At 44.7% G+C, this 26,135-nt stretch overlaps 1 protein-coding gene across 8 annotated transcripts in view; it reads left to right on the forward strand.

The window, feature by feature from the left end:
* Window positions 1-11,913: 11,913 nt before the first annotated feature.
* Window positions 11,914-26,135, forward strand: part of Hlcs (holocarboxylase synthetase) — a 196,124-nt gene continuing 181,902 nt past the window's right edge. For 3 of the 8 annotated variants that reach the window (XM_027929201.2, XM_071615052.1, XM_071615051.1), the window contains exon 1: window positions 20,868-21,124. The gene's annotated coding sequence lies outside the window, so the exon portion shown is untranslated. Of the gene's footprint in view, window positions 11,977-20,710; window positions 20,817-20,867; window positions 21,201-26,135 lie in introns of those variants that run through there. The other 5 variants (XM_071615050.1, XM_027929202.2, XM_071615048.1 and 2 more) reach the window with 4 other exon arrangements.

The following is a 26,135-nucleotide window of genomic DNA, read 5'->3' on the forward strand; positions in this document are numbered from 1 at the left end:
AAGGTGGGGAGGGGACAAAGGAAAACCGGGGAGGGGGCTCTAGGGGCGGGGCGGGGTCAAGGAAGCTCAGGGAGGGGACCGTGCGGCGGGAAGTGACACGGGAAGCCGGGAGAGGGAGGGCAAGGCTAACGTTTCCACCGGGCGCGCCCCCTCTGGGACTGGGGGTGACAGGCGCTTGTCGGGCTGGGGGTCCCCGCCAGGTGCGAGAAGAGAAGGGTCCCTGCTTCGCCTTTCAGGGGTCCCCAGAGGCCCTCGGGTTCTGACCCGCGAGCATCTAGCCCCTAGATTTCCGGAGAATCTCAGTTCCACCATTTGAAGGCGGCGGCGGGGTTGGGGGACAGCTATAGAACCCTGGGGACCCGCGTGAACCTGCCCTGTCCTCAGTGCTGAACCGTGGGTGTCTAGGACGCCTAGACGTGGGTGCTCGAACCTGCGGCCAAGGGAGGGCGCGCTACGCTCCCAGGTGACCGAGAGCCGCAGAGGAGACCCAGCAAGATGAGGATGTCCCATCAGAGCAGCCTTCCTAACGTTGGGAGCCTTGGAAAATAAAGTGGCTTTCCTATGGGACTTGTTGGGGAGGTCGGTGGGATTTTTCTCCGGTGAGCCCCGGGCTGGGCCCAGAGGTACCTCCGCGTGCGGACACAGCGCCAGCTCGGGACCCCGGGGAGCGAACCTGGGGACATTCCCAGGGGCGCGCGCGCGCCGCAGCAACAACCACCGCGGCCCGCGCAGGATGAAGGTTGGAGGACCGCTCCTTCCTAAGTACCTTGCCACTCCACACTGTGGGCGCGGGAGAGCGCGAGCGCGGGACTTCCGAGCTCCTTGCTGCACCCGGAACCGCTCTGCAGTGCGCCGGTGAGGCTGCGTGGGAGAACTGGAACCTAGTTGGCATAATTTAAATTTATGGATTAAAAAAGTCTCCAAAAGGGATTAAAATGTTTCCACAGTTTTTCTTTAAGATTTCGACAATGATGATCCTAAAGGCCAACAGTAATGGGGGGGGGGGGGTGTTGACGAGTAACTTCATACAAATGATTAAAAAGACCTCCATCATAAAGGAGAGGGGTGGAAGAAGGCAAAGCACCTTAAGCCACATTGCACTGAAGGGGTTGTTTTAACGGGACAGCTAGGTCTTGCAGGCAGCTGGGGACAGGGTAAACAGCTTTCTGAGAAAGTTTGATAACATATTTTGTGTGTCTTACAAATGTCCATCTGTGTCCGATGTCAATACTAAAATTGTATTTTGAAATAGGAATGAGATGGATCTATCACAATGAAAAAATAGGGAGAATAGACAAATTTTCTTGGAAGAGTTCCAAATAATTTCTGTAGATAATCTGTTCTCAAGGATGTAGAATGTAACTACAGAATTCATAATTAAAATCTCAAATTATGTTTTAATGAAAAAAATTAATTTATTGTAAGATAAAATGAGTTTTTTAGAAAGTTTTTCTGCAGCTAGAGGAATTAAAATACAATAAAAGGCAGCTGGGGGGGGGGGGTAGTTGGGTGGTAGAGTGCTTGCCCTGGGTTGCATTTCTAGCACCACAAAGCAAACAAGAAATGAATAAAATACAGTAATAGAAAGAAAAGGTTGTTGAGATGGTTGACTTTGTATCACCAAATAGAATTACTGTTTTGAATCCATGGCACATCTTTAGAATAGAGGAGTGATTTGGGGGAAGGGGTAGACATGTTAGGAAACTTCATTAGGCCCCTGATTTATAAGCTGGGAAACTGGCAGAACTTGTAGTGAATCTCTGCCTGGGCAGTGATTAGGAAATAATTAAATGGAGATTCTATCTCTTGCTGAACTGTCTTTAATTGAAAATCCTTTTTCATATGCTGACTTTCAGTGGCAGTTTAGAAACAAAGAATAGAGAGTTAACCCTGAGGGTTTCCGGTGGCCTAGGAGGAGGATACCAAAAGTCAAAACATCTAAGAGGGCAGAATATTTTTACATAAACAGTGTTGAAGACAAGCAGGGAAATGAGAATTTCCTTTCCTTCTGTTTAGTGAGGCTGTATTTCCTGTTATCCACTCCAAGGAGTGTTGTGCGGCTCTGGAAGGGGGTTTGGAAGCTACAAGATGTTATTATTGCTCTTGATGTTGTTACTTTCTAAAAGATTTTGTGGTGCTGGGGACTTAAACCAGGGCCTAATGTGTGTGAGGCAAATATTCTACCATTGAACTATATCACTGGCCCAAGATTCTTTTTTTTTTTTTTATAAAGAGAGAGAGAGAAGGGTTGGGGATATAGCTCAGTTGATAGAGTGCTTGCCTTGCATGCACAAGACCCTGGGTTTGATCCCCAGCACCAAAATAAATAAATAAAGAGAGAGAGAGAGAGAGAGAGAGAGAATTTCAATATTTATTTTTCAGTGGACACAACATCTTTGTTTGTATGTGGTGCTGAGGATTGAACCTGGGCCACACGCATGCCAGGCGCGCGCTACCGCGTGAGCTACATCCCCAGCCCTATCACTGGCCCAAGATTCTTTAAGAATAAAAAAAAAAAAAAATGTATGTTTGTTCCATGGGAAAAAGAGGTACATTTGTTTTGGTGTTTAAATTTTTATTTACATATTTTCATTTCTGAAAATTGTGAAAAAATATAGTTTAAAATTTACTATCCTAACCATTATGAGTGTATAGTTCAGTGGCACTGGACACATTCACATTGTACAACCAACAGTAACCTCCATCCCTAGCACGCTTCATCTAAAACCCAAACTCCTAAACAACACCTTGGCATCTCCCCTTCCCACCAAGCCCCAGCAGCCACCTTTCTTTCTGTGTCTCTGCTTTAGTTGACTCTAGATCTAAGTGGATCGCTCATGTAGGTGGAATCACATGGTGTTTTTCTTTTTGTGGCTAACTTATTTCACCTAACACGCTGTCCTTGAAATCCATCCACACTTCAACGTGTTAGAATTCTCTTCCTTTTTAAGACTGAGTACTATGCGATTGTAGGTACATCATGAAATCTACATTTTGTTTATCCATTCTGTTCTCTGTAGATGGACACTTGGATGACTTCGCCTTTTGGAGACTGAGTAATCCTGCTATAGGTACACAAAAGGTGGTACCTGTCCTCATCCATCATAAAAGTCCTTCAAAAAGACACCTAACAAGAGAAAAGCATAGCAGATTTATTTAATCAGAGTTTTATATGACATAGGAGGCTTCCGAAACAATGACCTGAGGAACAAGGAGATGGGCCAGTTTTTATGCTTAGGCTGGATGAAGTGTGGACAGCTTCATAGAAGGGCAACTGGTCTAGACTGACAGGGGGAACTCAGCAAGGCCTGTCTGTTCAGATTCTTTGTGACTGCTCTGGGTGGCATTCCTTCCTCCCACGTATGGGGCAGTGTCCCTCTGGAAGGAGGGTCTTGGGACCTACCATCAGACAAGGTAGGCAGAGAATGTCTTTATGGCCAGCTCTTTGAGGAATGGAGGGGAGCAGGAGGAAGGAGGGCAGAAGGTCAGAGAAACACTTTGCCCCCCAGGCTGCCTGTGGACCTCTCTGTCTCCTTTAGGTCAAAGTACTCAGTGTGCCAAAGTGCCATGGTTGGGGGTACCATTGACTGAGCCCCAGCACTGCTATGAACAGTATTTATACAATTACCTGCTTTCAGTTCTTGTGAGTATATACTCAGAAGTAGTATTGTTGAATGAAATATATTTGGTTTTAAATTTTTATGTTAAGGCTTGAGTTGGCTTTTGAAAAAAAAATTAGCATGAAATTCGTATTCACGTTGCAAAGGGAAATTATGAAGGTTTCTATTCCATCTTTTCTCTATGAGTGCAGATGTCCTAGCTTAACCGGATGACTGGAAGCTGGAACCATCTTCAGATACTCTGAGTTAAAGCCAGGACCATAGCCCTGGCTGCCAGACCGTCCTCATGTCCCCTCCACCCTGTCCTTTACCTCTCCAATCTCACCTCGCATTCTGCCTGCCTCCCCTTGAGTCCCTGGGCCAGGAGCACCTAGCACACTTGCGTGGGGCCTCTGCCTGAAGCCTTCCAGACACTCCAGTCTTATCTCCTCATCTCCTTTGGTCTTTACTCAAATGCCCTCTGGGGATGACACCTTCCATGTTCCATGACCGTGTTAAAGCATCTTCACCTCTACACACATGTGCCGGTGCGCGCGCATACGTGCACACACACACACACACACATACACACACACACCCCTCAGCATGCCTTGCCCTCCTTTCCTGCTTTTTTTCTTCATCTTATTTATTTTTGGTACCAGGAATTGGACTCAGTTTAACCATTGAGCCACAGCCACAGCTCTTTTTTATATTTTGAGAGAGGGTCTTGCTAAGTTGCTTAGGGCTTTGCTAAGTGTTTGAGGCTGGCTTTGAATTCAAGAGCCTCCTGCCTCAGCTTCCTGAGCCGCTGGGTTTACAGGCGCGCGCCATTGCGCCTCCCTCTTCATCCCATTTAACAAACTGTATTTTCCACATCTGAACCTATCACATTTAACGTACTCTTTCTTACTGGATCACTTATATTTCATACCTTTATTTTTATTTATTTATTTATATGTTTTAAGTGGTGCTCAGGATTGAACCAGTGCCTAGCACACGCTAGGTGAATGCTCTACCGCTGAGACACAACCCCAGCTCATTTCATTTATTTTCTGTCTCTCCCAGTAAGATGTCAACTCCACAAGGACAGAGCTTTGTCTGCTTCCTTTGTGGCTATGTCCTGAGCTGGAACTGCCTCTGACATATAGCGTGTGTTAGAGAGGGTGTAGATGTGACCATAGCTTCAGAATAAAATGAAGAAGTATTTTGCAGTTGTCCAATTTAATGATACACTGTCAGCTAACAACCAATGTGAGAGAGTATGGAAAGCAGAAAGTTTTACCCCAGATGGCACTTGGTAAGTAACATCTCACATCAGGATGTTCTGAAGGCACATGGGATGGCATTCCACCTGCAGTGAGTTGAACAGTGGCCTCCAAAAGATATGTCCAAGTCCTAGCCATTGGAACCTGTGAATGTGACTTTATCCAGAAAAAGGGCCTTTGCAGATGCAGTTCATTTAGGGATCTCAAGAGGAGAGCATTCTGGATTTAGGGTGTGTTATGGTTTGAAAGTTTTGTCCCCTCCAAAATCCACATGGAAATTTCATTGCCAATGAAATGGTATTGGGAGGTGGGTCCTGTAGGAGGTAGGTAGGTCATGAAGGCTCCACTCTCATGGTGGGTTTAATGCCTTCCTGGAGTGGGTGACTTGTCCCTTTCTCTTCCACTTTTCTGCCTTATGGGGAATAGTGTTCCTTCCCCTGGAGAATAAAGCAAAAACCCTCCCTCTTGGAAGTGGAGAGTGGGTCCTTACCAGATGCCAAACCTGTCTCAGACTTCCCAGATGCTAGAACTAGGCAGCCTCAGGTCTTCTGTTACAGAAGCACAAAGTGGATTAAGACAGGGTGGATCCTAAATCCAGTGACAGGTGTCCTTGTAAGAGAAAGGCCGCAGGAGATGCAAAACACAGAGACACGAGGAGAAGAGGCAATGGAAAGACAGAGGCAGAGGCTGGAGTGAACCAGGGAGCCTGGAGGATCGCCAGAGACCACCAGAAGCTAGGAGCAGCAGGTGCTGATTCTCCCTGGAGCCTTCAGAAGATAGCACCCTGCAGATGCCTTGATTTTGGACTTCAAATTTCCTGAACTGTGAGAGAATAGAGTTCTGTTGATTTAAGTCACCTATTTTTTTTCTAATTTGTAATAGCAGCCATAGGACACCAAAACAGCACCCACAGTTGTGTCTAAGATGGTTCCCGAGTTTATCACTACAATGAAATCACTCTTTTAATTGGGCCTACAGGAAAATGGAAGAAACTCCTATTAGTAACCTAGTGTCTGATCATATACAGCGCTGTGTGAAAGAAAAATGGACCAAGTGATATCAGAAAAGCCAGAAATCATAGCCAGAGGAGATCTCCTCTGACCCCATGGTCAGGAGATCTTGAATATTGTTCTTAGTTCATTTTATTTTATAGATCAGATAATGGGAGACAGTGAATAACTTGCCAGTTGCACCAATATAGCTATTCTAATAACAATGACTTTAACATTTACTGAGCATTTATTTATTGTGTGCCAGGGACTGTGGTTTATGGATATTAATTCACTCAGTCCTCACAATAAGCATAGAAGGGAGACAGTAGTATTACCCATGTATTACAGGCAAGAAAATCTATTTGAGAAGTTAAATCTTTATTTCAAGGTTACCCAGAAAAATCAGGGTGGGCAATAAACCCAGGCAGGATTACTCCAGAGTCTGGGACTGATCAAGTATGTGCCATAGACTTCCCTTCCAGCTGGGCCTTGGGGTGCATTCCTATAATTCCAGCAACTTGGGAAGCTAAGGCAGGAGAATCACAAGTTCAAAGCCAGCCTCAGCAATTTAGGGAGGCTCTAAGTAACCCTGTCTCAAAATAAAAATATAAAGGGCTGGGGATGTAGCTCAGTGGTTAAGCACCCCTGGGTTCAATCCCCAGTACCAAAACAAACACACAAACAAAAATCCTTCACTCCCTCTGTGACCTGTTAAAGAGTTGATCTCATGTCATAGTCATGCTGGCTTTCAAGGAGCGCCCATGTGAAAGGTGAGTTGGAGATGGCTGACCAACATGTTGGAGCTGGCCACTGGCTGCCGCTCAGGAGATTGCAAGTTCATGGTTAAAAAGCCAAACCTGGGCTGGGGTTGTAACTCAGTGGTAGAGCACACACCTTGCATGTGTGAGGCACTGGGTTCGATCCTCAGCACCACATAGAAATAAATAAAGGCATTGTGTCCATCTACAACTAAATAAATATTTTTTTAAAAAAGCCAAACCTATGGTAGTTTCTGGGCTGCCTCCTTGTTGTTATCATGGGGAACAGGCAATGAGCAAGACCTCTGTCCCATTCTGATCCTCCCCAAATGAAACTGAGGCTCTGGGCTATGCTGAAATTCAAGTTCTGATAATTCAACTCTGATAAGTTGAATTCAGATTCTCTGTTTCCTCTGCCTTCCTGGGTTTTTGTAGTATTGAAAGGGAAAATAATTCCATGTACAGTTGATCCTCCCTCTGTATCTGCAGGTTCCATACCTGCAGATTCAACCAAAGTCAGGTGGAAGATATTTGAAAGAAATTATGTCTGGACTGAACATGTACAGACTTTTTTCTTGCCATTATTCCCTACACAATACAGTACAACAATTATTTACATAACACCTACATTGTTTAGATGGTACAAGTAATCTAAAGACGATTTAAAGTAGATTGGGGATAGTCATGTGTTTTATGGAAATGTATATCATTTTTACTGTGTGTGTGTCTGTGTGGTAGTGCTAGGGATGGAACCCAGAGCCTCACACATGCTAAGCATACACTCTACCACCGAGCTCCACCCCCAGCCCAGTACCAGACCACGTTCTATGAGTGATTTGAGTGTCTGTGGACTTGGGTATCAGAGAGGAGTGGGGTGAAGGGCCGGTCATGGGATCAATCCCTCGAGGATGCTGAGGGACGACTATGTACATATTTTAAAAGCCCTCGAGATGCACAGAGCACATGAGGAGGAAAAATCAGTGATGCCTTAGGCCTCTGTGGCTCCTAGAAAGGTACAGAGATTTTTTTTTTCTAATCTTTGAAATAAAGGCTAGTCAAATTGCACAGCCCACTGCCCATTCGCTATTGGAGAATTCTAGCTGATGGCCTTATGCCATTCTGAGCTGTAATAGTCTAGGATTTCCACAGTCACTTGCTAGTCAATATGGCCAACTTGCCCCCACTACAGAAACCTGTTTTCTCCACGTTTTCCTTCATTTTTTAGTTTCATTTTACTGGTAGATTATGTGCTTATAAAAAGAAATGCAGTGAAAAGTTCCCTTTTCTCCCCTGCTTCCACGCATCCCATTCCTCAAAGTATCCCTATTCTTAAAAGCTTCATGTGGGCTGGGATGTGGCTCAGTGAAGAGCACTTGCCTAGCACGAGTGAGGCACTGGGTTTGATCCTCAACATCACGTAAAAATAAAACAAAGCTATTGTGTCCATCTACAACTAAAAACAAAATAAATAAATAAATAAATAAAAATTAAAAAAAAAACACTTCATGTGCACACTTTTAGGTCCCTTGTGTAAATACAAGCAAATGTATTAATATTTTGTTATCAGCCTTCTTGCCTACTTTTTTTTTAATCCCCCCTCAGTGCTGGGTACTGAAACCAGTGTCTCAGCAGAAGAGCTTGACCACTGGGCTCCACTCCCAGCCCAGCTTCCAACCCTTTTACACCAAGGGGGCCTGTCATAGTCCACACATTTCTCACAGCTTCCTTATTCTCTTCTTGCTTCCCCTCCTTTTTAAGAGCTGTAGTGTTCTAGTGCATGTAGCACCACCATTTATTTACTGTCCCTACCTGATATCCAGGTGGTTTCCAGTCTTCTGTTGTTACAAACTAGGCCTCACTGAATAACCTTAAATATACCTGCAGCATTTGGCACATGGGTGGCCGTCTGTGTGGGCGTATTCCTAGAAAGAGTGCCTAAGTTTTTTGCCACTCTGCTAGGTCCCCTATGCTTTGGTACCATCTACAGACCTAGGCCGCCTTCTCAGGGGCCTGTCACATTCCCTTGGTCCCTTGGAGAGATTTACTTCACAGCAGTTGGAGTAACTGGTATATCGTATGCATAACTCACATTACACAGTGAACACAGCTTTATCTTTTATATTCTCTTTAAAATCCATCCTGTAGAGCTAGACACGGAGGTGCACACCTGTGATCCCAGTAGCTGAGGAGGCTGAAGCAGGAGGATCGCAAGTTCAAAGCCAGCCTTAGTAACTTAGTGAGACTCTGTCTCAAAATAAAATATTGAAAAAGAGCTGGGGATGTGGCTCAGTGGTTAAGTGTCCCTGGGTTCAATCCCAAGTACCCACCCCCCAAAAAAATCCAGTTAAAAGTATCTTCATTTGCACAGAGGAAAACTACTACCACTGTGTTAGCCTCCCAGGGCTTCTGTAACAAAGTACCAGAAACTGGGGGGGCCACAACAGATCTTAATTGTTTCTCAGTTCTGGAGGCCAGAAGTTTGAAATCTCAGTGTTGGTGGGGGCATCCTCCTTCTGAAGCCTGGAGGGAATCAACCTCGCATCTTCCTAGGCTTGGTGGCCTTCCAGCTCTGCATCATCGGGTGGCTTTCTCCATCTGTCTCCATCCTCGCACAGCTAGCTTCTCATAAAAACACCAGTCTATTGGATCAGCACAACCTCGTCTTAATTAACTGCATCCCCAGTGACCCTCTTTCTAAATAAGGCCACACTTTCTGAGAGGCTCGAGGTTAGGACTTTAACATCTCTTTTTCAGGGACACACAATTCAACTCCTCAGAGACCCAAAACTTTCCTGCTGGCTTTAGGGAGGGGACAACTTCAGGATCACTTCTAGAAATTAGTCCGTGCAGTCCTAGATATTTATCAGTCCTCCAGGGCCTTCCCAAGGGCAGCTAGGTCAGGGTTTGGGGCTGCCTGCCTGCAGGAAGGGGTGAGGTCCAGGGTTTCCGCTAGCTCTCTTGCTGATCTCCTTAGAGCCCAGATGTTTCGCTCCCACCAGGGGAGGGGTGGAGGGAGTGGAGGAGGCTGGGAAGCTCTGAGCTCCCAGGGCCTGCTATTGCTGTCCTTTCTTCTCCTGAGTATTTTTGGAATTTCTCTGGAGATTTCTACCCTGATCTCCTAATTCCAGTGAATGCCACTCAATTTAGGGAAATAACTTATAACTTCTTTAGCTCATAGAAACCTAGCATCCTTCCCTCTGTGTCCTAAGCAGACCTTTTGGACATAACCCTAAATGATCCAATGTCAGCTTCCCTTCTCCTCCCCCATCTGATCCACCTCTGGTTCAAGGACTCCTACAAGGAGCACAGGCTGATCAGAAGGCTGCAGCACACTCCTAGCTCCTGGTCTTGCTACCAGAGCAGCTGTCAGCCCAACTCATGCTTGGATTTCCTAGGTGATGTCACATGCTCATCCACAGGGTCCCCCAATTGCAAGGACATACACTATCAAGCTCTCCAAGTGGCCTTCTGCTCTCTGGATTTTTCCTGGGGAATGGAGAGACCAGGAGATGAAACCCCAGAGCAAGAAGAGGGTTCTCTCCAAAGAAATCTCACCCCAATCCTCTCCTCACTCTAACCCCCTCATAGTTCCTCACTCTGGCTGAGGAGCTGAGGACTGGCTCGGCACCTCATCTTGGCAGAACTGTCGTGTGGGGACTTTTCTGGCATTCCTTTTGCATCTGCTAGGCACAGTTATCATTATCCATACTTCACAGAAGGTTCCTATTCTAGCATTCTCTTCCCTGGTGCCAGGATACTGAACTTAAGTACAACAGCAAAGTGGTTATGTATGAAATGACTTCCTCTGCCTTTCAAAGAAGGTGAGTCCTCAAAATTGAAAGGTCTTTTAAATTTAAGAAAAAAATAAACTTGTTAAAAATAGTTTGGGATTTATAGAAAACTTACAAGGGAGTTTCCATAAACCAGTTTCCCATTATTTACATGTATTGCATAGTATTTGTTATAATTAAGAGTCCAATACTGGTATCTTACATTATTGATACATATTTTGTTTTATTGGCATATACCTCATTCAGATTTTCTCATTTTTCTTCCAGTGTCCTTTTTCTCTTCCAGAATCCATGTAGGACACCACCGTACATTTGACCATGAGGCCTCCTTAGGCTCTTTTTGATTTTAACAGTTCTTCAGATTCTTCTTGTTTTCCATGACCTGGACAGTTCTTAAGTAGTTGGGCTATTTTATAGAATGTTCTTCTATTGTGATATGTCTGATGTATTTCTCACAATTAGAGCAGGTTGTGATTTTTAAGAAGCATGGTATAATAAAAAATACATTTGGTCATTGACCCCAGTTCCTTGCACAGAGCTCCTTAAGCCCTTGGAATTTCCTGAGTGACAAGAGTGTCTGCTTTGCTATCATAACGAGCACCTTTCAATTATACCTGAGTTTATGCTATTAAGGGTGATACTGCTGGGTTCCTGGATGGATTCAGGATGGAGGCTGGTGACCACAGAATATGGACTGGAGGTTTAGTTCAGTCGTAATTGGCCAATATTTAATAAAAAATGCCCAAGTAATAAAACCCCAATTAAAAAAACCCCTTTAACAACAGGGTTGAGACCTTCCTAACTTGTGAACATACTGAATTACCAGGAAGATGAAACTCCCAGAGAGAATACGGAAATTCCAAGGGACTTCCCCCATATTTGCCCTAAACATCTCTGCCATTTGGCTGTTCCTGAATTGTATCTTAATAATCTGGTAATTCCAATTAACGAACTCTCATGAGTTCTGATCCTGGGGTATACGGATCCTGGGAATCCCCGGAATCCAGTGGGCAGGCAGAAATGCGAGTAGCCTGAGCACCCCGCTTACGGCTAGCGGCTGATGCGGGGCAGTTTTTCCGGGCTGAGCCCTTAACCTGGGGGTCCCGCTAACCCTGGGGCTGGAGTCGGCCTTGAATTGCTGGACACCCAGTCGAAGTCGGTGGATTGGGGAATCGATTGTTGGTGTTGGAAAGGGCATCTCAGTGTTTGGTGTCACGTCACGAAGGAGACATTATCAGGGCGGAAGCCCAAGGAGCCGAGGGCCCCCTCTTTGCTGAGATGCGATACCAGGCTGCAGGAGGGAGGGATGCAAGGAGTGTGAAAAGGGGCAGTGAGGGAGAGAGGACGCTGAAATTCCAAGGCACTTCCCCCATATTTGCCCTGAGAGGTCGAGGCCGAGCTGTCCGTGTCCCCTACGAGCAAGGGCCGCAGCAAGGGCTGGAGGTGGGTAGCGCAGCCCCGCGCTGAGCCGCCTTCCCGCTGGCTGACGCCGCTGGACGCTAGAGGGCGCAGCGCGGAGGGAGTCGCCCGCGACCACCAGCGGAGGAAACGGCACCACCTCGAGCTCAGAAGTAGGTTGGCGCGTCGCGAGACCGGGCGGGTGTGGGGCATCGCCGTGGGGCTGGGCCCGAGCGGGGCTCGGGTGGCCCAGCAGGGCTGCCGCAGTAGGCTGACCGCGCCCTCAGTCAGTCAGGGCCGCAGTACTGCAGCGAGGACGGCCGGGTAACCACGCCACTCGCCTGGAAGGGGCGGGGCTTCCGGTAGAACTGCAGCTGGAACCTCGAGGCAGCGCGGCTGCGGGTCGCTGCTCGCGCTCCTCCCCTTCGTCCCCCCTTTGCTGCGCCGGCTGGTCAGTGCGCACGCGCGGCGCGGCCCCAGGGCCTTCTTCGAGGGCCCCGCCCTCTGTGATAACGTGGAAAAGACAGAAACTGTAGCGAAAAGGAAAAAAAAAAAGACAAACTGCGAAAAGATTTTTGCAACATATATCACAGATAAAGTGTTAATATTCCCAGTATGTAAATGACAGAGATCCAAAATCCAATTTAAAAGTAGTCAAAAAGACATGAACGGACCATCTGTACAAAAATGCCATAAGATTGGGTGTTAAATGAAAAGATGAACAGTTTCTCTCCTGACAAGAGAGAAATTGCACAGTACCCTGAAATATCACTTCTAATATATTTAATTTGCAAAAAGGCAGAAGTAGCAAGAGGCTGTGGGGAGGCAGGCTCTCTCTTGCATTGCTGGTGGGAATGCAAGATGGCACAACTCGGGCAGCACGGGAATTTGGCAATGTCTACCATCTAAGCATTTACCATTTGCCCAGTTTACCCTGAGAGTTTGCCCTGAAGAAACACCTACACCAATGATCGTGTATATATGTACAAGGTTATTCATTGCAGCATCATTTGCAGTGTTAAAATCTTGGGAACAATCTCAATGCTAAAACACAGGAAATTGATTCATTAAACTCCAGTGCATCCACACAATGCAGTACTATGCGGTTGTGAAAGAGAGGGAGATTTCTTGAAAGGATATGGAGTGATTTCTAGACATACTGATAAGTTAAAAAAAGCTAAATACAAGAACAGTATATTGTGTTATTTTTAAAAAAATGCTTTTTTAGTTGTAGATGGACACAATACCTTTATTTTATTTGTGTATTTTTTTATGTGGTCCAGTGCCTCACACATGCTAGGCAAGCGCTCTATCACCGAGCCATAACCCCGGTTCTATATTGTATTATTTTTGTGTAAAAAAGGGGGAATTAGTAAAATATTCAACTATCATTTTATTTTATTTTTTAAAGGAAAAGTAAACCAGGAAGAATTGGTCAGATTACTGGGTTGGTGGAAATGTGGTGGAAATTTAGGAGGAAATGATGTTTCTCCAAAAATGCTTTTTTTGGGGTAGTTTTGACTTTTAGAAATGTGAATATTTCAATACTTTAAAAATAAAGTTAAATCAACAAAGATGAGGGGGGAAACCCTTAAAATTGAACACAAACATAAATGAAATAATCTACATAGTAAATAAACCACAGAAAAGTAAATCCAAATAACTCTGAAGAGCTCTCTTTGGCTGTAAACCTGTGTGTAAACAGGCTAACACAAATACAAAGCAGTATTGAAATTCACTTAGTTGGTAGTGACATGGTGTAGCAATTCTGAAAGTATTTTTTTTTTTTTTCTGAGTTGTAGGTTTAAGCAAATCAGTAAATATATTGTTGGGAGCCAAGATTCTCACTGTGGGATAAAGGGAAACTCATATGGAGTGAGGGAAGGCAAGGAAGAGTTTTGTGGAATGGAATGAGAGGCCTTTTGTTTTAAGAATCCATTTCTTAGATAGGTCCCTCAAAGAGCCTGGGAACAGGCCACATGAATAGCAATGAGCATTCCTCCTGCCCAGTCTTGGTTTCTAAATGCTACTGTCCATTAAAAGAAGCAGAGGTCCCTGGAGAGATGGCTCAGTCAGGGAGAGTGAAAGATGAGCCAGGAATAGCTTGTGCCAAAAAACAAGGAGATGCTCAAAGAATGATGGAGATAGATCAGAAGGACACAAGGGCTTCCAGTTGCCAAACTTGGAATGACTGGAACATCAAAATGATAAATGACAATAATGAATGATCACAATGAATAAAAAAAATCCATGAGTCCAAAGTGATACTAAAAAGCAAATAAACTTACAAACAAATAAATATAGGTAGTAGGGACAGCTATTCTTTAGAGTAAAATAAATGCTGCCAACAAGCAAATGCTAAAGGAAAGTAGTTAGAAAAGTTGCCATATTGCAAATATCATGGTAATCACGGATTCAGGTGGCAATAGATAATGGACACTAAGCCTGATGGATGAAAAATCTTACTGGGGAATAAAATATTACAATCTCAAAGTATCACTCCACAAATTATGTATTACTTACAAAGGCAAAAAAGGAAACTTTATAGTGAATAAATCTAGTAGGTACCACCTGGACCATGTCATGAAGGTCAGCCTCACCAGTAAGGGATGAACTGACATCATGCCAAGAATGCATCACCTGCCTTAGATTATGAGAAGGCATCAGGCAAACTCATATTGAGGGACCAGCCATCAAATACTGGCTCTGACTTAATGTCAAGGTCATGAAAGACTAGATTAAAGGGAAATAAAGAGACATGACAACTAAATGGCATTTGTGTCCTTGAACTGGAAAAAATATTGCTAGGAAGGGTATATTAGTCTGTTTTCTGCTGCTACAACAGAAAACTATAGACTGGGAAATATATAAAAAAGAGTTTATAACCAGGCGGGTGGTGCACTCCTGTAATCCCAGTGACTCTAGAAGCTAAGGCAGGAGGATCACAAGTTCAAGGCCAGTGTGGGCAATTTGGTGTGACCCCGTCTCAAAACAAAAAATGAAAAGGGTTGGGGATGTAGCTCAGTGGTAAAGCACCCAGGATTCAATCCCTGATTAAAGAGAGAGAGAGAGAGAGAGAGAGAGAGAGAGAGAGAGAGAGAGAGAGAGAAAGAAAATTATATAGCTAATTTTTCTGGAGGCTGGGAAGTCCTGTCTGGTCTGGTAAGGGCCTTTGTGCTCTGTAAGAACATGTTAGAGGGCAACACATGGTGAGAAGGAGGGAGAGTCTGCCTTATACAAAGCAACCAAACCACTCCCAAGAGAATGGCCTTAATCCATTCATGAAGGTGGAGCCCTCTTGACCTAAACATTAGATCCCACCTCCCATTAGGTTCCACCTCCTTGCACTGCAGGACTGGGAATTAAGGTTCCAACAAAAGGACTTTTGGGGACACATTCAAACCATATTGGATATTACTGGGGAAATATTTGTAGTTGGCAAAAAGTGAATATGGGCTATATGGTAGATGTTAGCATTGGATCAGTTTAAAATTTCTGACTTCAATCATTGCAATGTGGTTAAGTAAGAGAAATGTTCTTGTTCTTACCCTGGAGTACTTAGATGTGAAGGGCCATGATTTCTGCAGCTTAATCTCAAATGATTCTGGAAAGAAACAACAACATATCCCCAGAGTGGATATGCCACAATTTTCTTTATACGTTCTCTGTTATTCAACATTTAAAAGTTTCCAATTAAAAAAAAATCACTCTTATAAACAGCATTGCTATGAATAGCTTTACAAACATAATTTCTTTCTTTTGTTATCATTTTTTTTTTGGTAAATCCCAGAATGACAAATAGCAAATCAAAGTGTGTTAAATGTTTTTATGGTCTTTAGTTTTATGGTGTCTGGCTGATTTAAATTAAAGGTTCTAATCATGGGTGGTGAGGGCAGAGCTACAAATAGTAGTGGATTCTGAAGGCAGCTGCTGGAGCTTTGTGTCGAGGGTTCTTGTGTTACTAGGAAGATACCACATGCATCGGACTTTTCAGATTAGCAACGCCCCTGCCATTGTCCTTGGACCCAGGAGTCCTCAGCAAGTCACCTGGACCTCATCTTAGAGTTTGGGTAATAGGGTGTTACTAATGAGCGGGCTTACGGCCAGCCTCCCAGAGATTTCCCTAAGAACCACAATGTGCAGTTTGTGTTCAAGGACCTCATAATTTTCTTGGGCTATTGAGAAGAGTGAAAATCAGCATAAGTCTACAATCTAGAAGAAAAGGGATTTGACCTAAAATATACTGAGTTGAAAAGAAATACAAATCACTAGTTATGGTGTTGTAGGGACAAACGAGGCAGGGCACCAAAGATAGCAGGAAACAGTTTTATTTGGCTGCAGCCAGGTTCTGAGGGCACAGCTTTTGCTGTAATCAATCAATCCCCCTGAACCCCGAGTTCAGGGAGTTTCAGAATTTTATACCCCGCGTGTAAGGGGAGGGGCTCAGAAGTTCACAGTCTGCAGAAGTTCACATAAAAGCAGCTTTTTCTTTCACTGTTCTGGGCAGGTTAACTCTTCAAGGACCACACCTGAGAAGGGGAGAGCTTCTTCTCCCCTCTCCTTCCTCCCCCTGCCAGCTGTTACCATGGAGCCCATTTGTAACTTATCTTAAAAATGTAGACATCTCTGTGAAGCCCAGCTCAAGGCCAGAGGCCTTGTTTGCACATTTCTTCAAAGTACTATACTGGATACGTTTGTGAAAACTAGTAAGGGGATGTCCAGCACCTGGAGTGCTGGTATCTTCCCGGCCAGTGGCCAAGTAAACAGGGCAACATGAAAATAAGAAGTTTATCTACATTAGACTCTTTCTCAGAGACTCTTTTGCTGACAGTCCTAAAATCAGCCTTGGTGAAGAGGGCTTTTCTGTAGAGAAAGGGGGTGCCACTTCAATGGGAGTGTAAATTGGTGTAGCTACTTTGGGAAAACAGTTTAGCATTATCTTATAATACTAAACATTAGCTTGGCCAGTGTTTGACAGTCTTTCCTCTTGTAGGTATGCAACTAGAGAAATGCTTGCTTTTGGCTCCAGGGAACAATTAAATGGATGTCCAGAGCAGCACTATTTGTCAAAGCAAACTGGGAATGACAAGTATGAAGTCGACATAAAATATGATATAGCAGTGAAAGTGAATCAACTGCAGCTATGCACAACCATGTGTACGGATCGTAGAAACATCGAGGGGAAAGAATAAAAGGCTCGGAAGTTACTTATTTGGATAATATTATTTTTATAAGGCAAAAGTCCCGCATCCTTGACAACATTTACTGGATACATTCATTTTCATTTAAGAGTTATTTTTTTAAAAAATATTTTTAGTTGTATACAGATACAATGCCTTTATTTTATTTATTTATTTATGTGGTGCTGAGGATTGAACCAGTACCTCTCCTGTGCTAGGTAGGCACTCTACCACTGAGCTACAACCCCAGCCTCTTAAGGGTTATTTTTTTAAGTGTCTATTTTTTTTAATTGTAGTTGGACACAATATATTTATTTTTATGTGGTGCAGAGGATCGAACTCAGGGCCTCGCACATGCCAGGTGAGCGCTCTACCACTGAGCCACAATCCCAACCCTATTTTTTTTAAATATATTTTTTTAGTTGTATGTGGACACGATACGTTTATTTTATTTGCTTATTTTTTTGTGGCTGAGGATCCAACTCAGTGCCTCACACGTGCTAGGCAAGCGCTCTGCCACTGAGCTACAACCCCAGCCCAAGCGTTATTTTTTTAAAGCAAGAGGATGATAAATGTAAAATCCCAGTCAGAGGACTGTGATAAAAAAGAAGTAGAGAGCCACTGGTAATATTCTTCTTAAATTGGGGTAGGTATGTGGTATTCATTTTGTTTTCAGACTTTGTACCCTATCATCTAGGTTAGTGAAGTTCTATAGGATGTATTAAGTAATATATTACATTAAAAAAAAACATTGGTAACCCCATTTCTCCAAGGCATCTACTGTTTGTGTATATTGCATTAGTAAATCACAATGTAGAGAAAATCAGAAAAATCATGAAATTATAGGATTATAAGAGGCCTTCAAGCAGCTGGAGTTTTGGCTTAGTGGTGAAGCACTTGCCTAGCGAATATGAGGCTGACTCAGTTAAATTGTCAGTACTGCATATAAATAAAATAAAGGTCCATCAACAAGTAAAAAAAAAAATTTAAAAAGAGGCCTTCAAGATGGTCATCTAGTCTGAAATGTAACCATTTAAAATTATAAATACTAGTGAATATTTATAGTTCAAGAAATGGGAGAGGACTTTTAAAAATTTTGTTCTTTTTGGATATACATGACAGTAGGATGTACTTTCACATATTATACAGACACGGAGTACATCTTATTCTGATTAGAATCCCAGTCTTGTGGTTGTACATAATGTGGAATTTCACTTGGTGGTGTAGTAATATATGAACATAGGAAAGTTATGTCTGATTCATTCTACTATCTTTCCTATTTCCATTCCCACCTTCCTTTCATTCCTTTTGTCTAATCCACTGAACTGCTATTCTTCCCTCTCCCCCTTACTCTGTGTTAGCAACTGCACATCAGAGAGAACATTTGGCCTCTGGTTTTGTGGGACTGGCTTATTTCACTTAGCATGTTAGTCTCCTGCTTCATCCATTTATTGGCAAAAGTCATTCCTTTTATGGCTAAGTAATATTCCATTGTGTATATAAACTATATTTTCTTTATCCATTGTCTGTTGAAGGGCACCAGGTGGCTCCATAGTTTAGCTTTTGTGCATTGAGCTGCTATAAACATTGTTGTGGCTGCATCACTGTAGTATGATGATTTTTAGTCTTTTGGGGATAACTGGGTCAACTGGTGGTTACATTCCAAGTTTTCTGAGGAATCTCCATACTGCTTTCCATAGTGGTTACACCAGTTTGCAGTCACACCAGCAATGTATGAGTGTACCCCTTTCCCCACATCCTCGCCAATATCTATTGTTAACTTTTACTCTTGATAATTGCCATTCTGACTGGAGTGAATATCAGTGTAGTTTTAATTTGCATTTCTCTAATTGCTAGAGGATGTTGAACATTTTTTCGTATATTTGTTGACCGATTATATTTCTTTTTCTGTGAAGAGCTTGTTCAGTTCCTTTGTCATTTATTGATTGGTTATTTTTTTCTTTTTTGGTGTTAAGTTTTTTGAGTTCTTTATATATCCTGGAGATTGATGCTCTATCTGATGTGCTGGTGGCAAAGATTTTATCCCATTCTTTAGGCTCTCTCGTCACGCTCTTGATTGTTTCTTTTGCTGTGAAGAAGCTTTTTAATTTGATTCCATGGGAGAGGACTTTTTAAAAGAAATCAATGGAAATTCATGAAAGAAAAAAATTGAGAGGTTTGACTTAATCAAAATTTAAAGTGGTATATCTAATCATCATGAATAAAATAAAAAAGCTAATGATAAACCACGATAAAAGTATGCCACATATATGGCAATATAAAGATATCTTTAATATAGAAAGAACCTGTGCAAATCAAAATGAAAAATGCTAATACCAAAATCCATATTAATTCATAGAAGAAATGCACATAACCAGAAAAACGATTTAAAAAACCCCAGTTCTTCCAGTAATTAAAAAAGAAGAAAACCTGATCTTTTAAAGAGAGATCCCAGGAGCTAGGGATATAGTTCACAGGTAGACCACTTGCCTAATATGCACAAAGCTCTGAGTTCAAACTTTCCAATGGCAGGGGGTGGGCAGGGGAGAGCGAGAGAAAGAAAAAGTGGGTGTGTTTCATTTTTCATTAACCAAAGTAGAAAAGACTTTAAAACGTGTGCTAAAAATAAACCCTCAGTCTTCTATAAGGAGGTGAAATTATATACTGCATTCAAGGTAAGAGATTTGACCATGTGGTTAAACGGTCTTAGCAAGTTTCATACTCTTTAACCCAGTAATCTCATTCATAGGAACATAGGGATATATCCTAAACAGTGACCAGAAAGGTAGCCAAAAGGTTTTGTACAGGTCTTTCACTTCAGGATGAGAGCAAGCACTTGAGGCCTGGACATGGGCCAGCACCTGAGGAATGGACCATCGATGGGACACTCAAACATGGGAAGTTTTGTAACCATCAAAATCATGTAACTGGGGCTGGGGATGTGGCTCAAGTGGTAGTGCGCTTGCCTGGCGTGCGTGCGGCCCGGGTTCGATCCTCAGCACCACATACAAACAAAGATGTTGTGTCCGCCGAAAACTAAAAAATAAATATTAAAATTCTCTCTCTCTCTCTCTCTCTTTAAAAAAAAAAAAATCATGTAATTGAGGACGCTGATTCTGAACACCCCCGAGTTTCTTTCAGCTTTCCTGTTTACCAGGGACCACAGTGGTGACAGAATGTCTCATGGAGATTTTCGTGAGGACATGGGGTCATGTGTAGACCATCCATAAACGCTTTCCTGAGGGTCAGACATGATTCCTTTCCAAACTTCTTTCTTTCTTCCTCCTTTGGGGGAGTTTTCTAAGCCACATCAGGAGTCAGTCTGTGTCCCACCACAGAAGAAAGAATTCTCACTAGAATTCCTGGAACCGAAGGGGACACTCAAGTCCTCAAGTGAAATCTCTGTGCTGAAAGTGAAGGGTTGAGTTCTGGGGTGGGAATCAAGACCCCATCCTTAGGGGCAGAAGGAGATGTGACAGAGTAAGAGTCATGCTTCCGTCTAAGGGAGGCAGAGTAAACCGGGGAAAGAATCCCGGCCCCCTTTGGGCACCTTCACCAGACATGCTCCCAGGAGAGCCCGCTGGCCGTTTCTGTGCCCTCACTTGCTCGCTCATTCATTCAAAGCCTCCTGCCAAATGCTTTGTGTGCGGGGAAGCAGACCCATGTCCTGCCGGGAAGGGTGCCAGTGCCTGGGGACCGCGGAGCCACTGGTGCAAACACGGAATTTCAAAGTGGGGAGGCGGGGCAGGGGACGTGGACGCGGCCCCGCTGGCTCAGGCCAGGCCTGCCTGGGGAGGAGGTATTTTGACTTTTAAGGCCAGCCTGAAGGATAGGTAAGTGAGGGCAGCGGGCGGCGCGCGCGCCGGAGGAGCCAGAAGTCCTGGCCCTCGTGGCCCTGGTGGCCACCGCACTGCCCAGCCGGGCTGGGGCGTGGTCAGAGTTTAGGGCTGCGCCGAGGGGGATCCCGATCCGGCCCTTTCCCACGGTTCGTGCCGCCTCCGCGCCTCTGCTGCCACCTGCGCTGTCCTTGCGCTCGCCCCCTTCGCGTGCGTTTCGGCACCGCTGCGCTGTGGGCCAGAGCCGGCCGAAGCGGGCCGCCGACCCCACGAGGAACAGCGGCCCCCGGGGCTGTGCCCTGCAGGTGCGTGCAGCGCCGGCCATTCCCAGGAACCCGTGGTGGCAGGCGCCGGGGCGGGGGCGCCCACGGGGACACGCAGGTTAGTGGGCTCTGCAGGAACCCGCCGGCGCCAGGCTCGGGTGTCCTGCCTTTGCTCTTGCTGCGTATCGCCCTAGGGACAGTTATTTATAGACAGGGATAGTTTCTTGGCCGCAGGGCTCTTGTGACTTTGCTGGTTTCTATTCGAGATGCTGTTTGGGGGCTGGATGCCCGCATCCTCCGGGCTGAAATCGTGAGGAAAGGGCTGCCTAACGCAAGTTCCAATTCAGCTGCATCATCCTCTGTTGGCTTCGGGAGCGGGCCGCTTTTTTTAAGGGCCCTTTCCCAAGGTCTGTCTGGGCTCACAGGCCTCCTCCGCTGCCACCTGCCATTTTATAAACAGGTGACAGCCCCGTGGGGATGGATTGCTTTTTCCTACTGTTATTTTATTATAAGCCACTTCCAATGAGTTTGGGCTAAAAAGTGGAGTTTGCACAAACTTTTTTTTTTTTTTTTTTGAGAGAGAGAGAGAGAGAGAGAGAGAGAGAGAGAGAGAGAGAGAGAACTTTTTTAATATTTTATTTTTTTAGTTTTCGGCAGACACAACATCTTTGTTTGTATGTGGTGCTGAGGATGGAACATGGGCCACTTGCATGCCTGGCGAGCGTGCTACCGCTTGAGCCACATCCCCAGCCCTGCACAAACTCTTTAGCATCTCAAGTTGACATGGAAAGCAAGGGACATCAAGGGAGGGGCATGCAGATTCCCTGAACCTATAGAGGAGACTCCATACTGGGTGCCTCTGTAGAAAGATAAATTCAGTGAATTTATGTTCTGATGGCAGGGGAATGTGGAGGGATTATCAGTGCTCCTGTCCTCCCATCAGTCTTTCCACCAAACGTGTCCTTCCAGTCCCATGACATGTCCAGTATGAAAGGCTTATAATAGGTACGATTTCCCCCTTTTTAAGCAGTGATTGGCTCTCCCTAAGTATGGAAGTCTCAAAGAAAATGTTCAGGCTGGCTGAGGGAAAAAAGGAAATTCAGTGATTATGTGACTCATCCATTCCTTCTCACCACTCTCTCAGTCACAGGTGAGGGTGCATCTGCACTAGGTGTCTCACAGTATCTATTAATCTTCCTCTGTGCTTTGCCTGGTGACACACACACACTCCCAGGGGCCTTGAGGGCTTTATTTTAGGCCTTGACCCTCAATCCCTACACTTTCCCCCTTATCCCCTCCCCAGCAAGTCTTTGGGGTCAGAATGCTCCATCAAGACCCCACACAGTTGTTATCAAGCTACAGTTTGTATCAGAAACCTCTGCCCTTCCTCCTACAGTCTGAGGCCCTACTCTTAAGTTCATGTGATCACAAAAGCAGCATGTCAGTACTTGAAGCCAACTTCAGTTCACCTCTCACTCATTTGGAAGATAAAATGATGCAACCCGCAGAAGTTCAAATGGTAGGCACTGTGATTGACCTCAGGAGGACAATTTTCAGGCAGGCAGGCTTTTCCATGCCTGAGACAGGTATGCAACTTCTGGGAATGAGACCTCCACCTGCTTTGTATAGACTATCAGAGCCTGAGTTTCCTGCTCTGTTCAAAAGAGGTACAGTACTAATATGTTTACAAAAAACATTTATGAGGACGAACTGAAGACAGCTTGCCCTCCTGTTCCCTTCCGGTGACTGACTGACTGGGTTGTTATACTCAGTCTTGTGAACCTGTCTCATTAGCAGCCCCAATTCCCGTATTTCAGGGGCACATGCCTACAGTCTCAGGGCTACCAAATGTGTTCATGTATATGTTGGTGGGTCAGAAGCAACCTCTAAATTCAGGATGCCTAACCATGGCCTCTATTGCTTCACTGTACAAATTGCAGCTCACACAGGCTGAGTCTTGGGCTGCCTGGAAGGATGCACAGGCTAATGCTTTTTTTCATATTGCTTATAAATGTTTTAGTCAATTTCCACATTCATTCATTTGTCCTCCTAAATCTGCTCCTCCCAAACCCTTTAAAGTGAAATTTGTTCAAGAAATGGGACAGGATCCTTAGGAAGACAACGATGCACTGGGAGCAGGGTCACAATCTGCCGTTCAAGCTCTCATCTATTGAGGTGGCTTAGACTTTGGAAGGTGCTGAGGACTTGGGAGATGGTCACTGTGGGCCATCTGGATGCATATGGTATTAATCACCCACCTGGAGATCCTGTCTGGGGCTGGCAGGTAGTGACAACCCTCTCCTGCCAGGAGCTGATTTTTACTTGTCTGGGATGTAGAGGACCCTCCTCTCTGCTGAATGAAGATAAGTTGCTTTCAATGGAGAAAACTTTCTGAGCACTTTGCTCTCTAGTGGCCAACTGAGTAAAAGAGAGACCTGTTCTATCTTAATGAACCAATGGCGGCATGAGCCAGTTTATTCCAACAGCCTGTACTGAGCACCTACTTTGTATAGGCACAGTGCTAAATATCAGAATGCGAAAGCACTAAGAGGCCACCTCAAATCACACTTTTGGAAATTGAATCACGCTGTTAAGTGTATTAGAAAACCCAGGATATTCCTTGGAGCTTGGCAATCCAGTTTGTGGCCCTCCTTCTTTTTTTCTTTTTTTCCCATAGTTGAGAAACTGGGACCCAGAGGGATGAAACGTTTAGTTCAGGACCACATGACCATTTAGGAACAAAGAGAAAAAGAGGAGTGCTAATGAAATTAAGTAGAAGGTCATTCTCTTATTTTTTATACTTTTTTATTTTAAAATAACTTTAGGCTTAAAATAGAGTTGCAAAAATAGTACAGAGAGTTCCTTATACCCTTCACTCAGATTCCTCCAATGTTAACATCTTATGCAACCATAGATTTATTAAAAAGAACACATGAACATTGGGGCAATACTTAACTAAACTGCTGACTTAAGATTTCACCAGTTTCCCTGCTAACAGTCTTTTTTTTTTCTTGTCCAATATGCAATCCAGGACACCACATCACATTTAGAGCCTTTACTTTTTAACTTTGAATTTTGCTCTACTTAAAGTTCCTTTAAAACGGTGATGCATCACCGACATTCAGCTACTACACAGAAAGTGCATCCCACATCTTTTCTGACTTGCAGGGTGCAGGGCATTTTCAGGGTATTATTTTCCCTGGCATTTTATACTTCTCATCTGCAGCTTTTTGGTGTGTGCAAGTTAGGCACCGTCACAGTCACCCATCTGATCTGGATACAAAAGAGTATCCTCAGCGCTGGCCATGGTGCACCTGAACTTTTTGCCACTCTTGGATCTTGAGTCCTATTTCTTTTCTTTTTGGTACCAGGGATTGAGCCTAGGGGCATTCAGTCACTGAGCCACATCCCTTGTCTTTTTTTATTTTTTAAAATTTTATTAGAGACAAGGTCTCACTAAGCTGCTGAGGGCCTCACTAAATTGCTGAGGCTGGCTTTGAACTTGCGATCCTCCTACCTTAGCCTCCGAGTTGCTGGGATTACAGGCATGTGCCACCACGATAGCCCTGCTTTGAGTCCTGCTTCTATTATTATTGTGTATACTCATTCTGTGCTCTCAGTTGTTTTGTTTATTCAGTGAAGGACTTTGGAGCCAGAAAAACCCAAATTCAAACCTCAGCCTCCCTATCAAGTTATGGGACTTAGAACAGGTTACTCAACTGCTTTTAAAATTCAGTGTCCTCCTCTACAAGATGGGGACAATAATAGCTACCTTGCATGGCTTATTAGTCTGTTTTATGTTCTTATAACAAAATAACCAGAGGTTGAATAATTAGTATAAAGAAAAGAGGTTTCTTAAGCTCACAGTTTTGGAGACTAAAAGTCCAAGATTGGGCAACTTGTTTGGCCCCAGATGAGGACACCTGTGGCTGTATCACATGGCAGGAGGGGAAAGCAGGAGAAGCAGCTGTGTGCAGAAGGGGGCAGGCACATGTATTAACCTAATTTTACAAGAACCCACTCTTATGAGAACTGACCTGGGCTCTGTGAGAGCTACATTAATGCCCTTTGAGCAGCACAATGACCTAACCACCTTCCTCTAAGCCCTACCTCTTAAAGGTGCCACCACCTCATATTACCACCACATTAGGACCAAGCCTCTTTGGGGGCAAAGCACATCCGATTCATAGCACAAGGTCACAGAGGGCGGAATGTCCACAGTGATTAGCATGGGGCCTCATGAGTGGAATGGGAGCCAGTGGATGAAGGGGAGGTCAGGCTATGTGGGTACAGTGGAATGTCCTGAATGCCAGGCAAGAGCCCCTAAAGGTCCCCGTGGGAGGGACAGGCACTGCAGTATAAAGAAAAGAGGGTCCCTTGAGAAAGGGTCCAGTGGGATCAGAGCTGCACTTTCCAAAGTCAAACTAGAGTGTGCTGAAGAGCAGTGTGGATCAGTCAGGAGGCCACCATGCTGGTTCCCATGGGAGCAGGCACTGGAGAGGGGTCCCGTCAGTTGCTGCAGAAACAAAGATGTGGGGCAAGGGAAGGTCCTGGCTCCAGAACTACTAAGTTCTGGGTCCCTGTGATGGTCCCTTGGTCATGAACAGAGATGACAATACAGGATAAAGAGGTCATCTGTGGGAGAAAAAGGCTCTTGGTGTGTTCCTGCTGCCGTGGAGATACCACTCTCAGTCGGTCTCTCTGACTTCCTTGAACTGGAACATGAGTGACTCTGCCCATGTGTAAGTCAGCTCTCCATCCCTGTGACAAAGGAGGGAAGGTGTATTTGGGCTCATGGTTTCAAAGGCTTCAGTCCATGGTCAGCTGGCTTTGTTGTCTCTGGGCCCGTGGTGAGGCCGAACCCCACGGGGAAGGGTGTGGTGAAGCAAAGCTGCCGTCTCACAGGGGTCAAGAAGCAGAGAGAGACACAAGCATGACCTTCATGGCACACCCCGAAGGACCCGTGTTCTCCAACTCAGCCGGCCTCCTACAGATCCCACCTCGCCGTGGCCACCTCGCCGTGGCCCGTGATGCGCCAGTGCCCTCACGGCTC

The sequence above is a fragment of the Marmota flaviventris genome, chromosome 8, assembly GCF_047511675.1.
Source record: "Marmota flaviventris isolate mMarFla1 chromosome 8, mMarFla1.hap1, whole genome shotgun sequence".
NCBI lineage: Eukaryota > Metazoa > Chordata > Mammalia > Rodentia > Sciuridae > Marmota > Marmota flaviventris.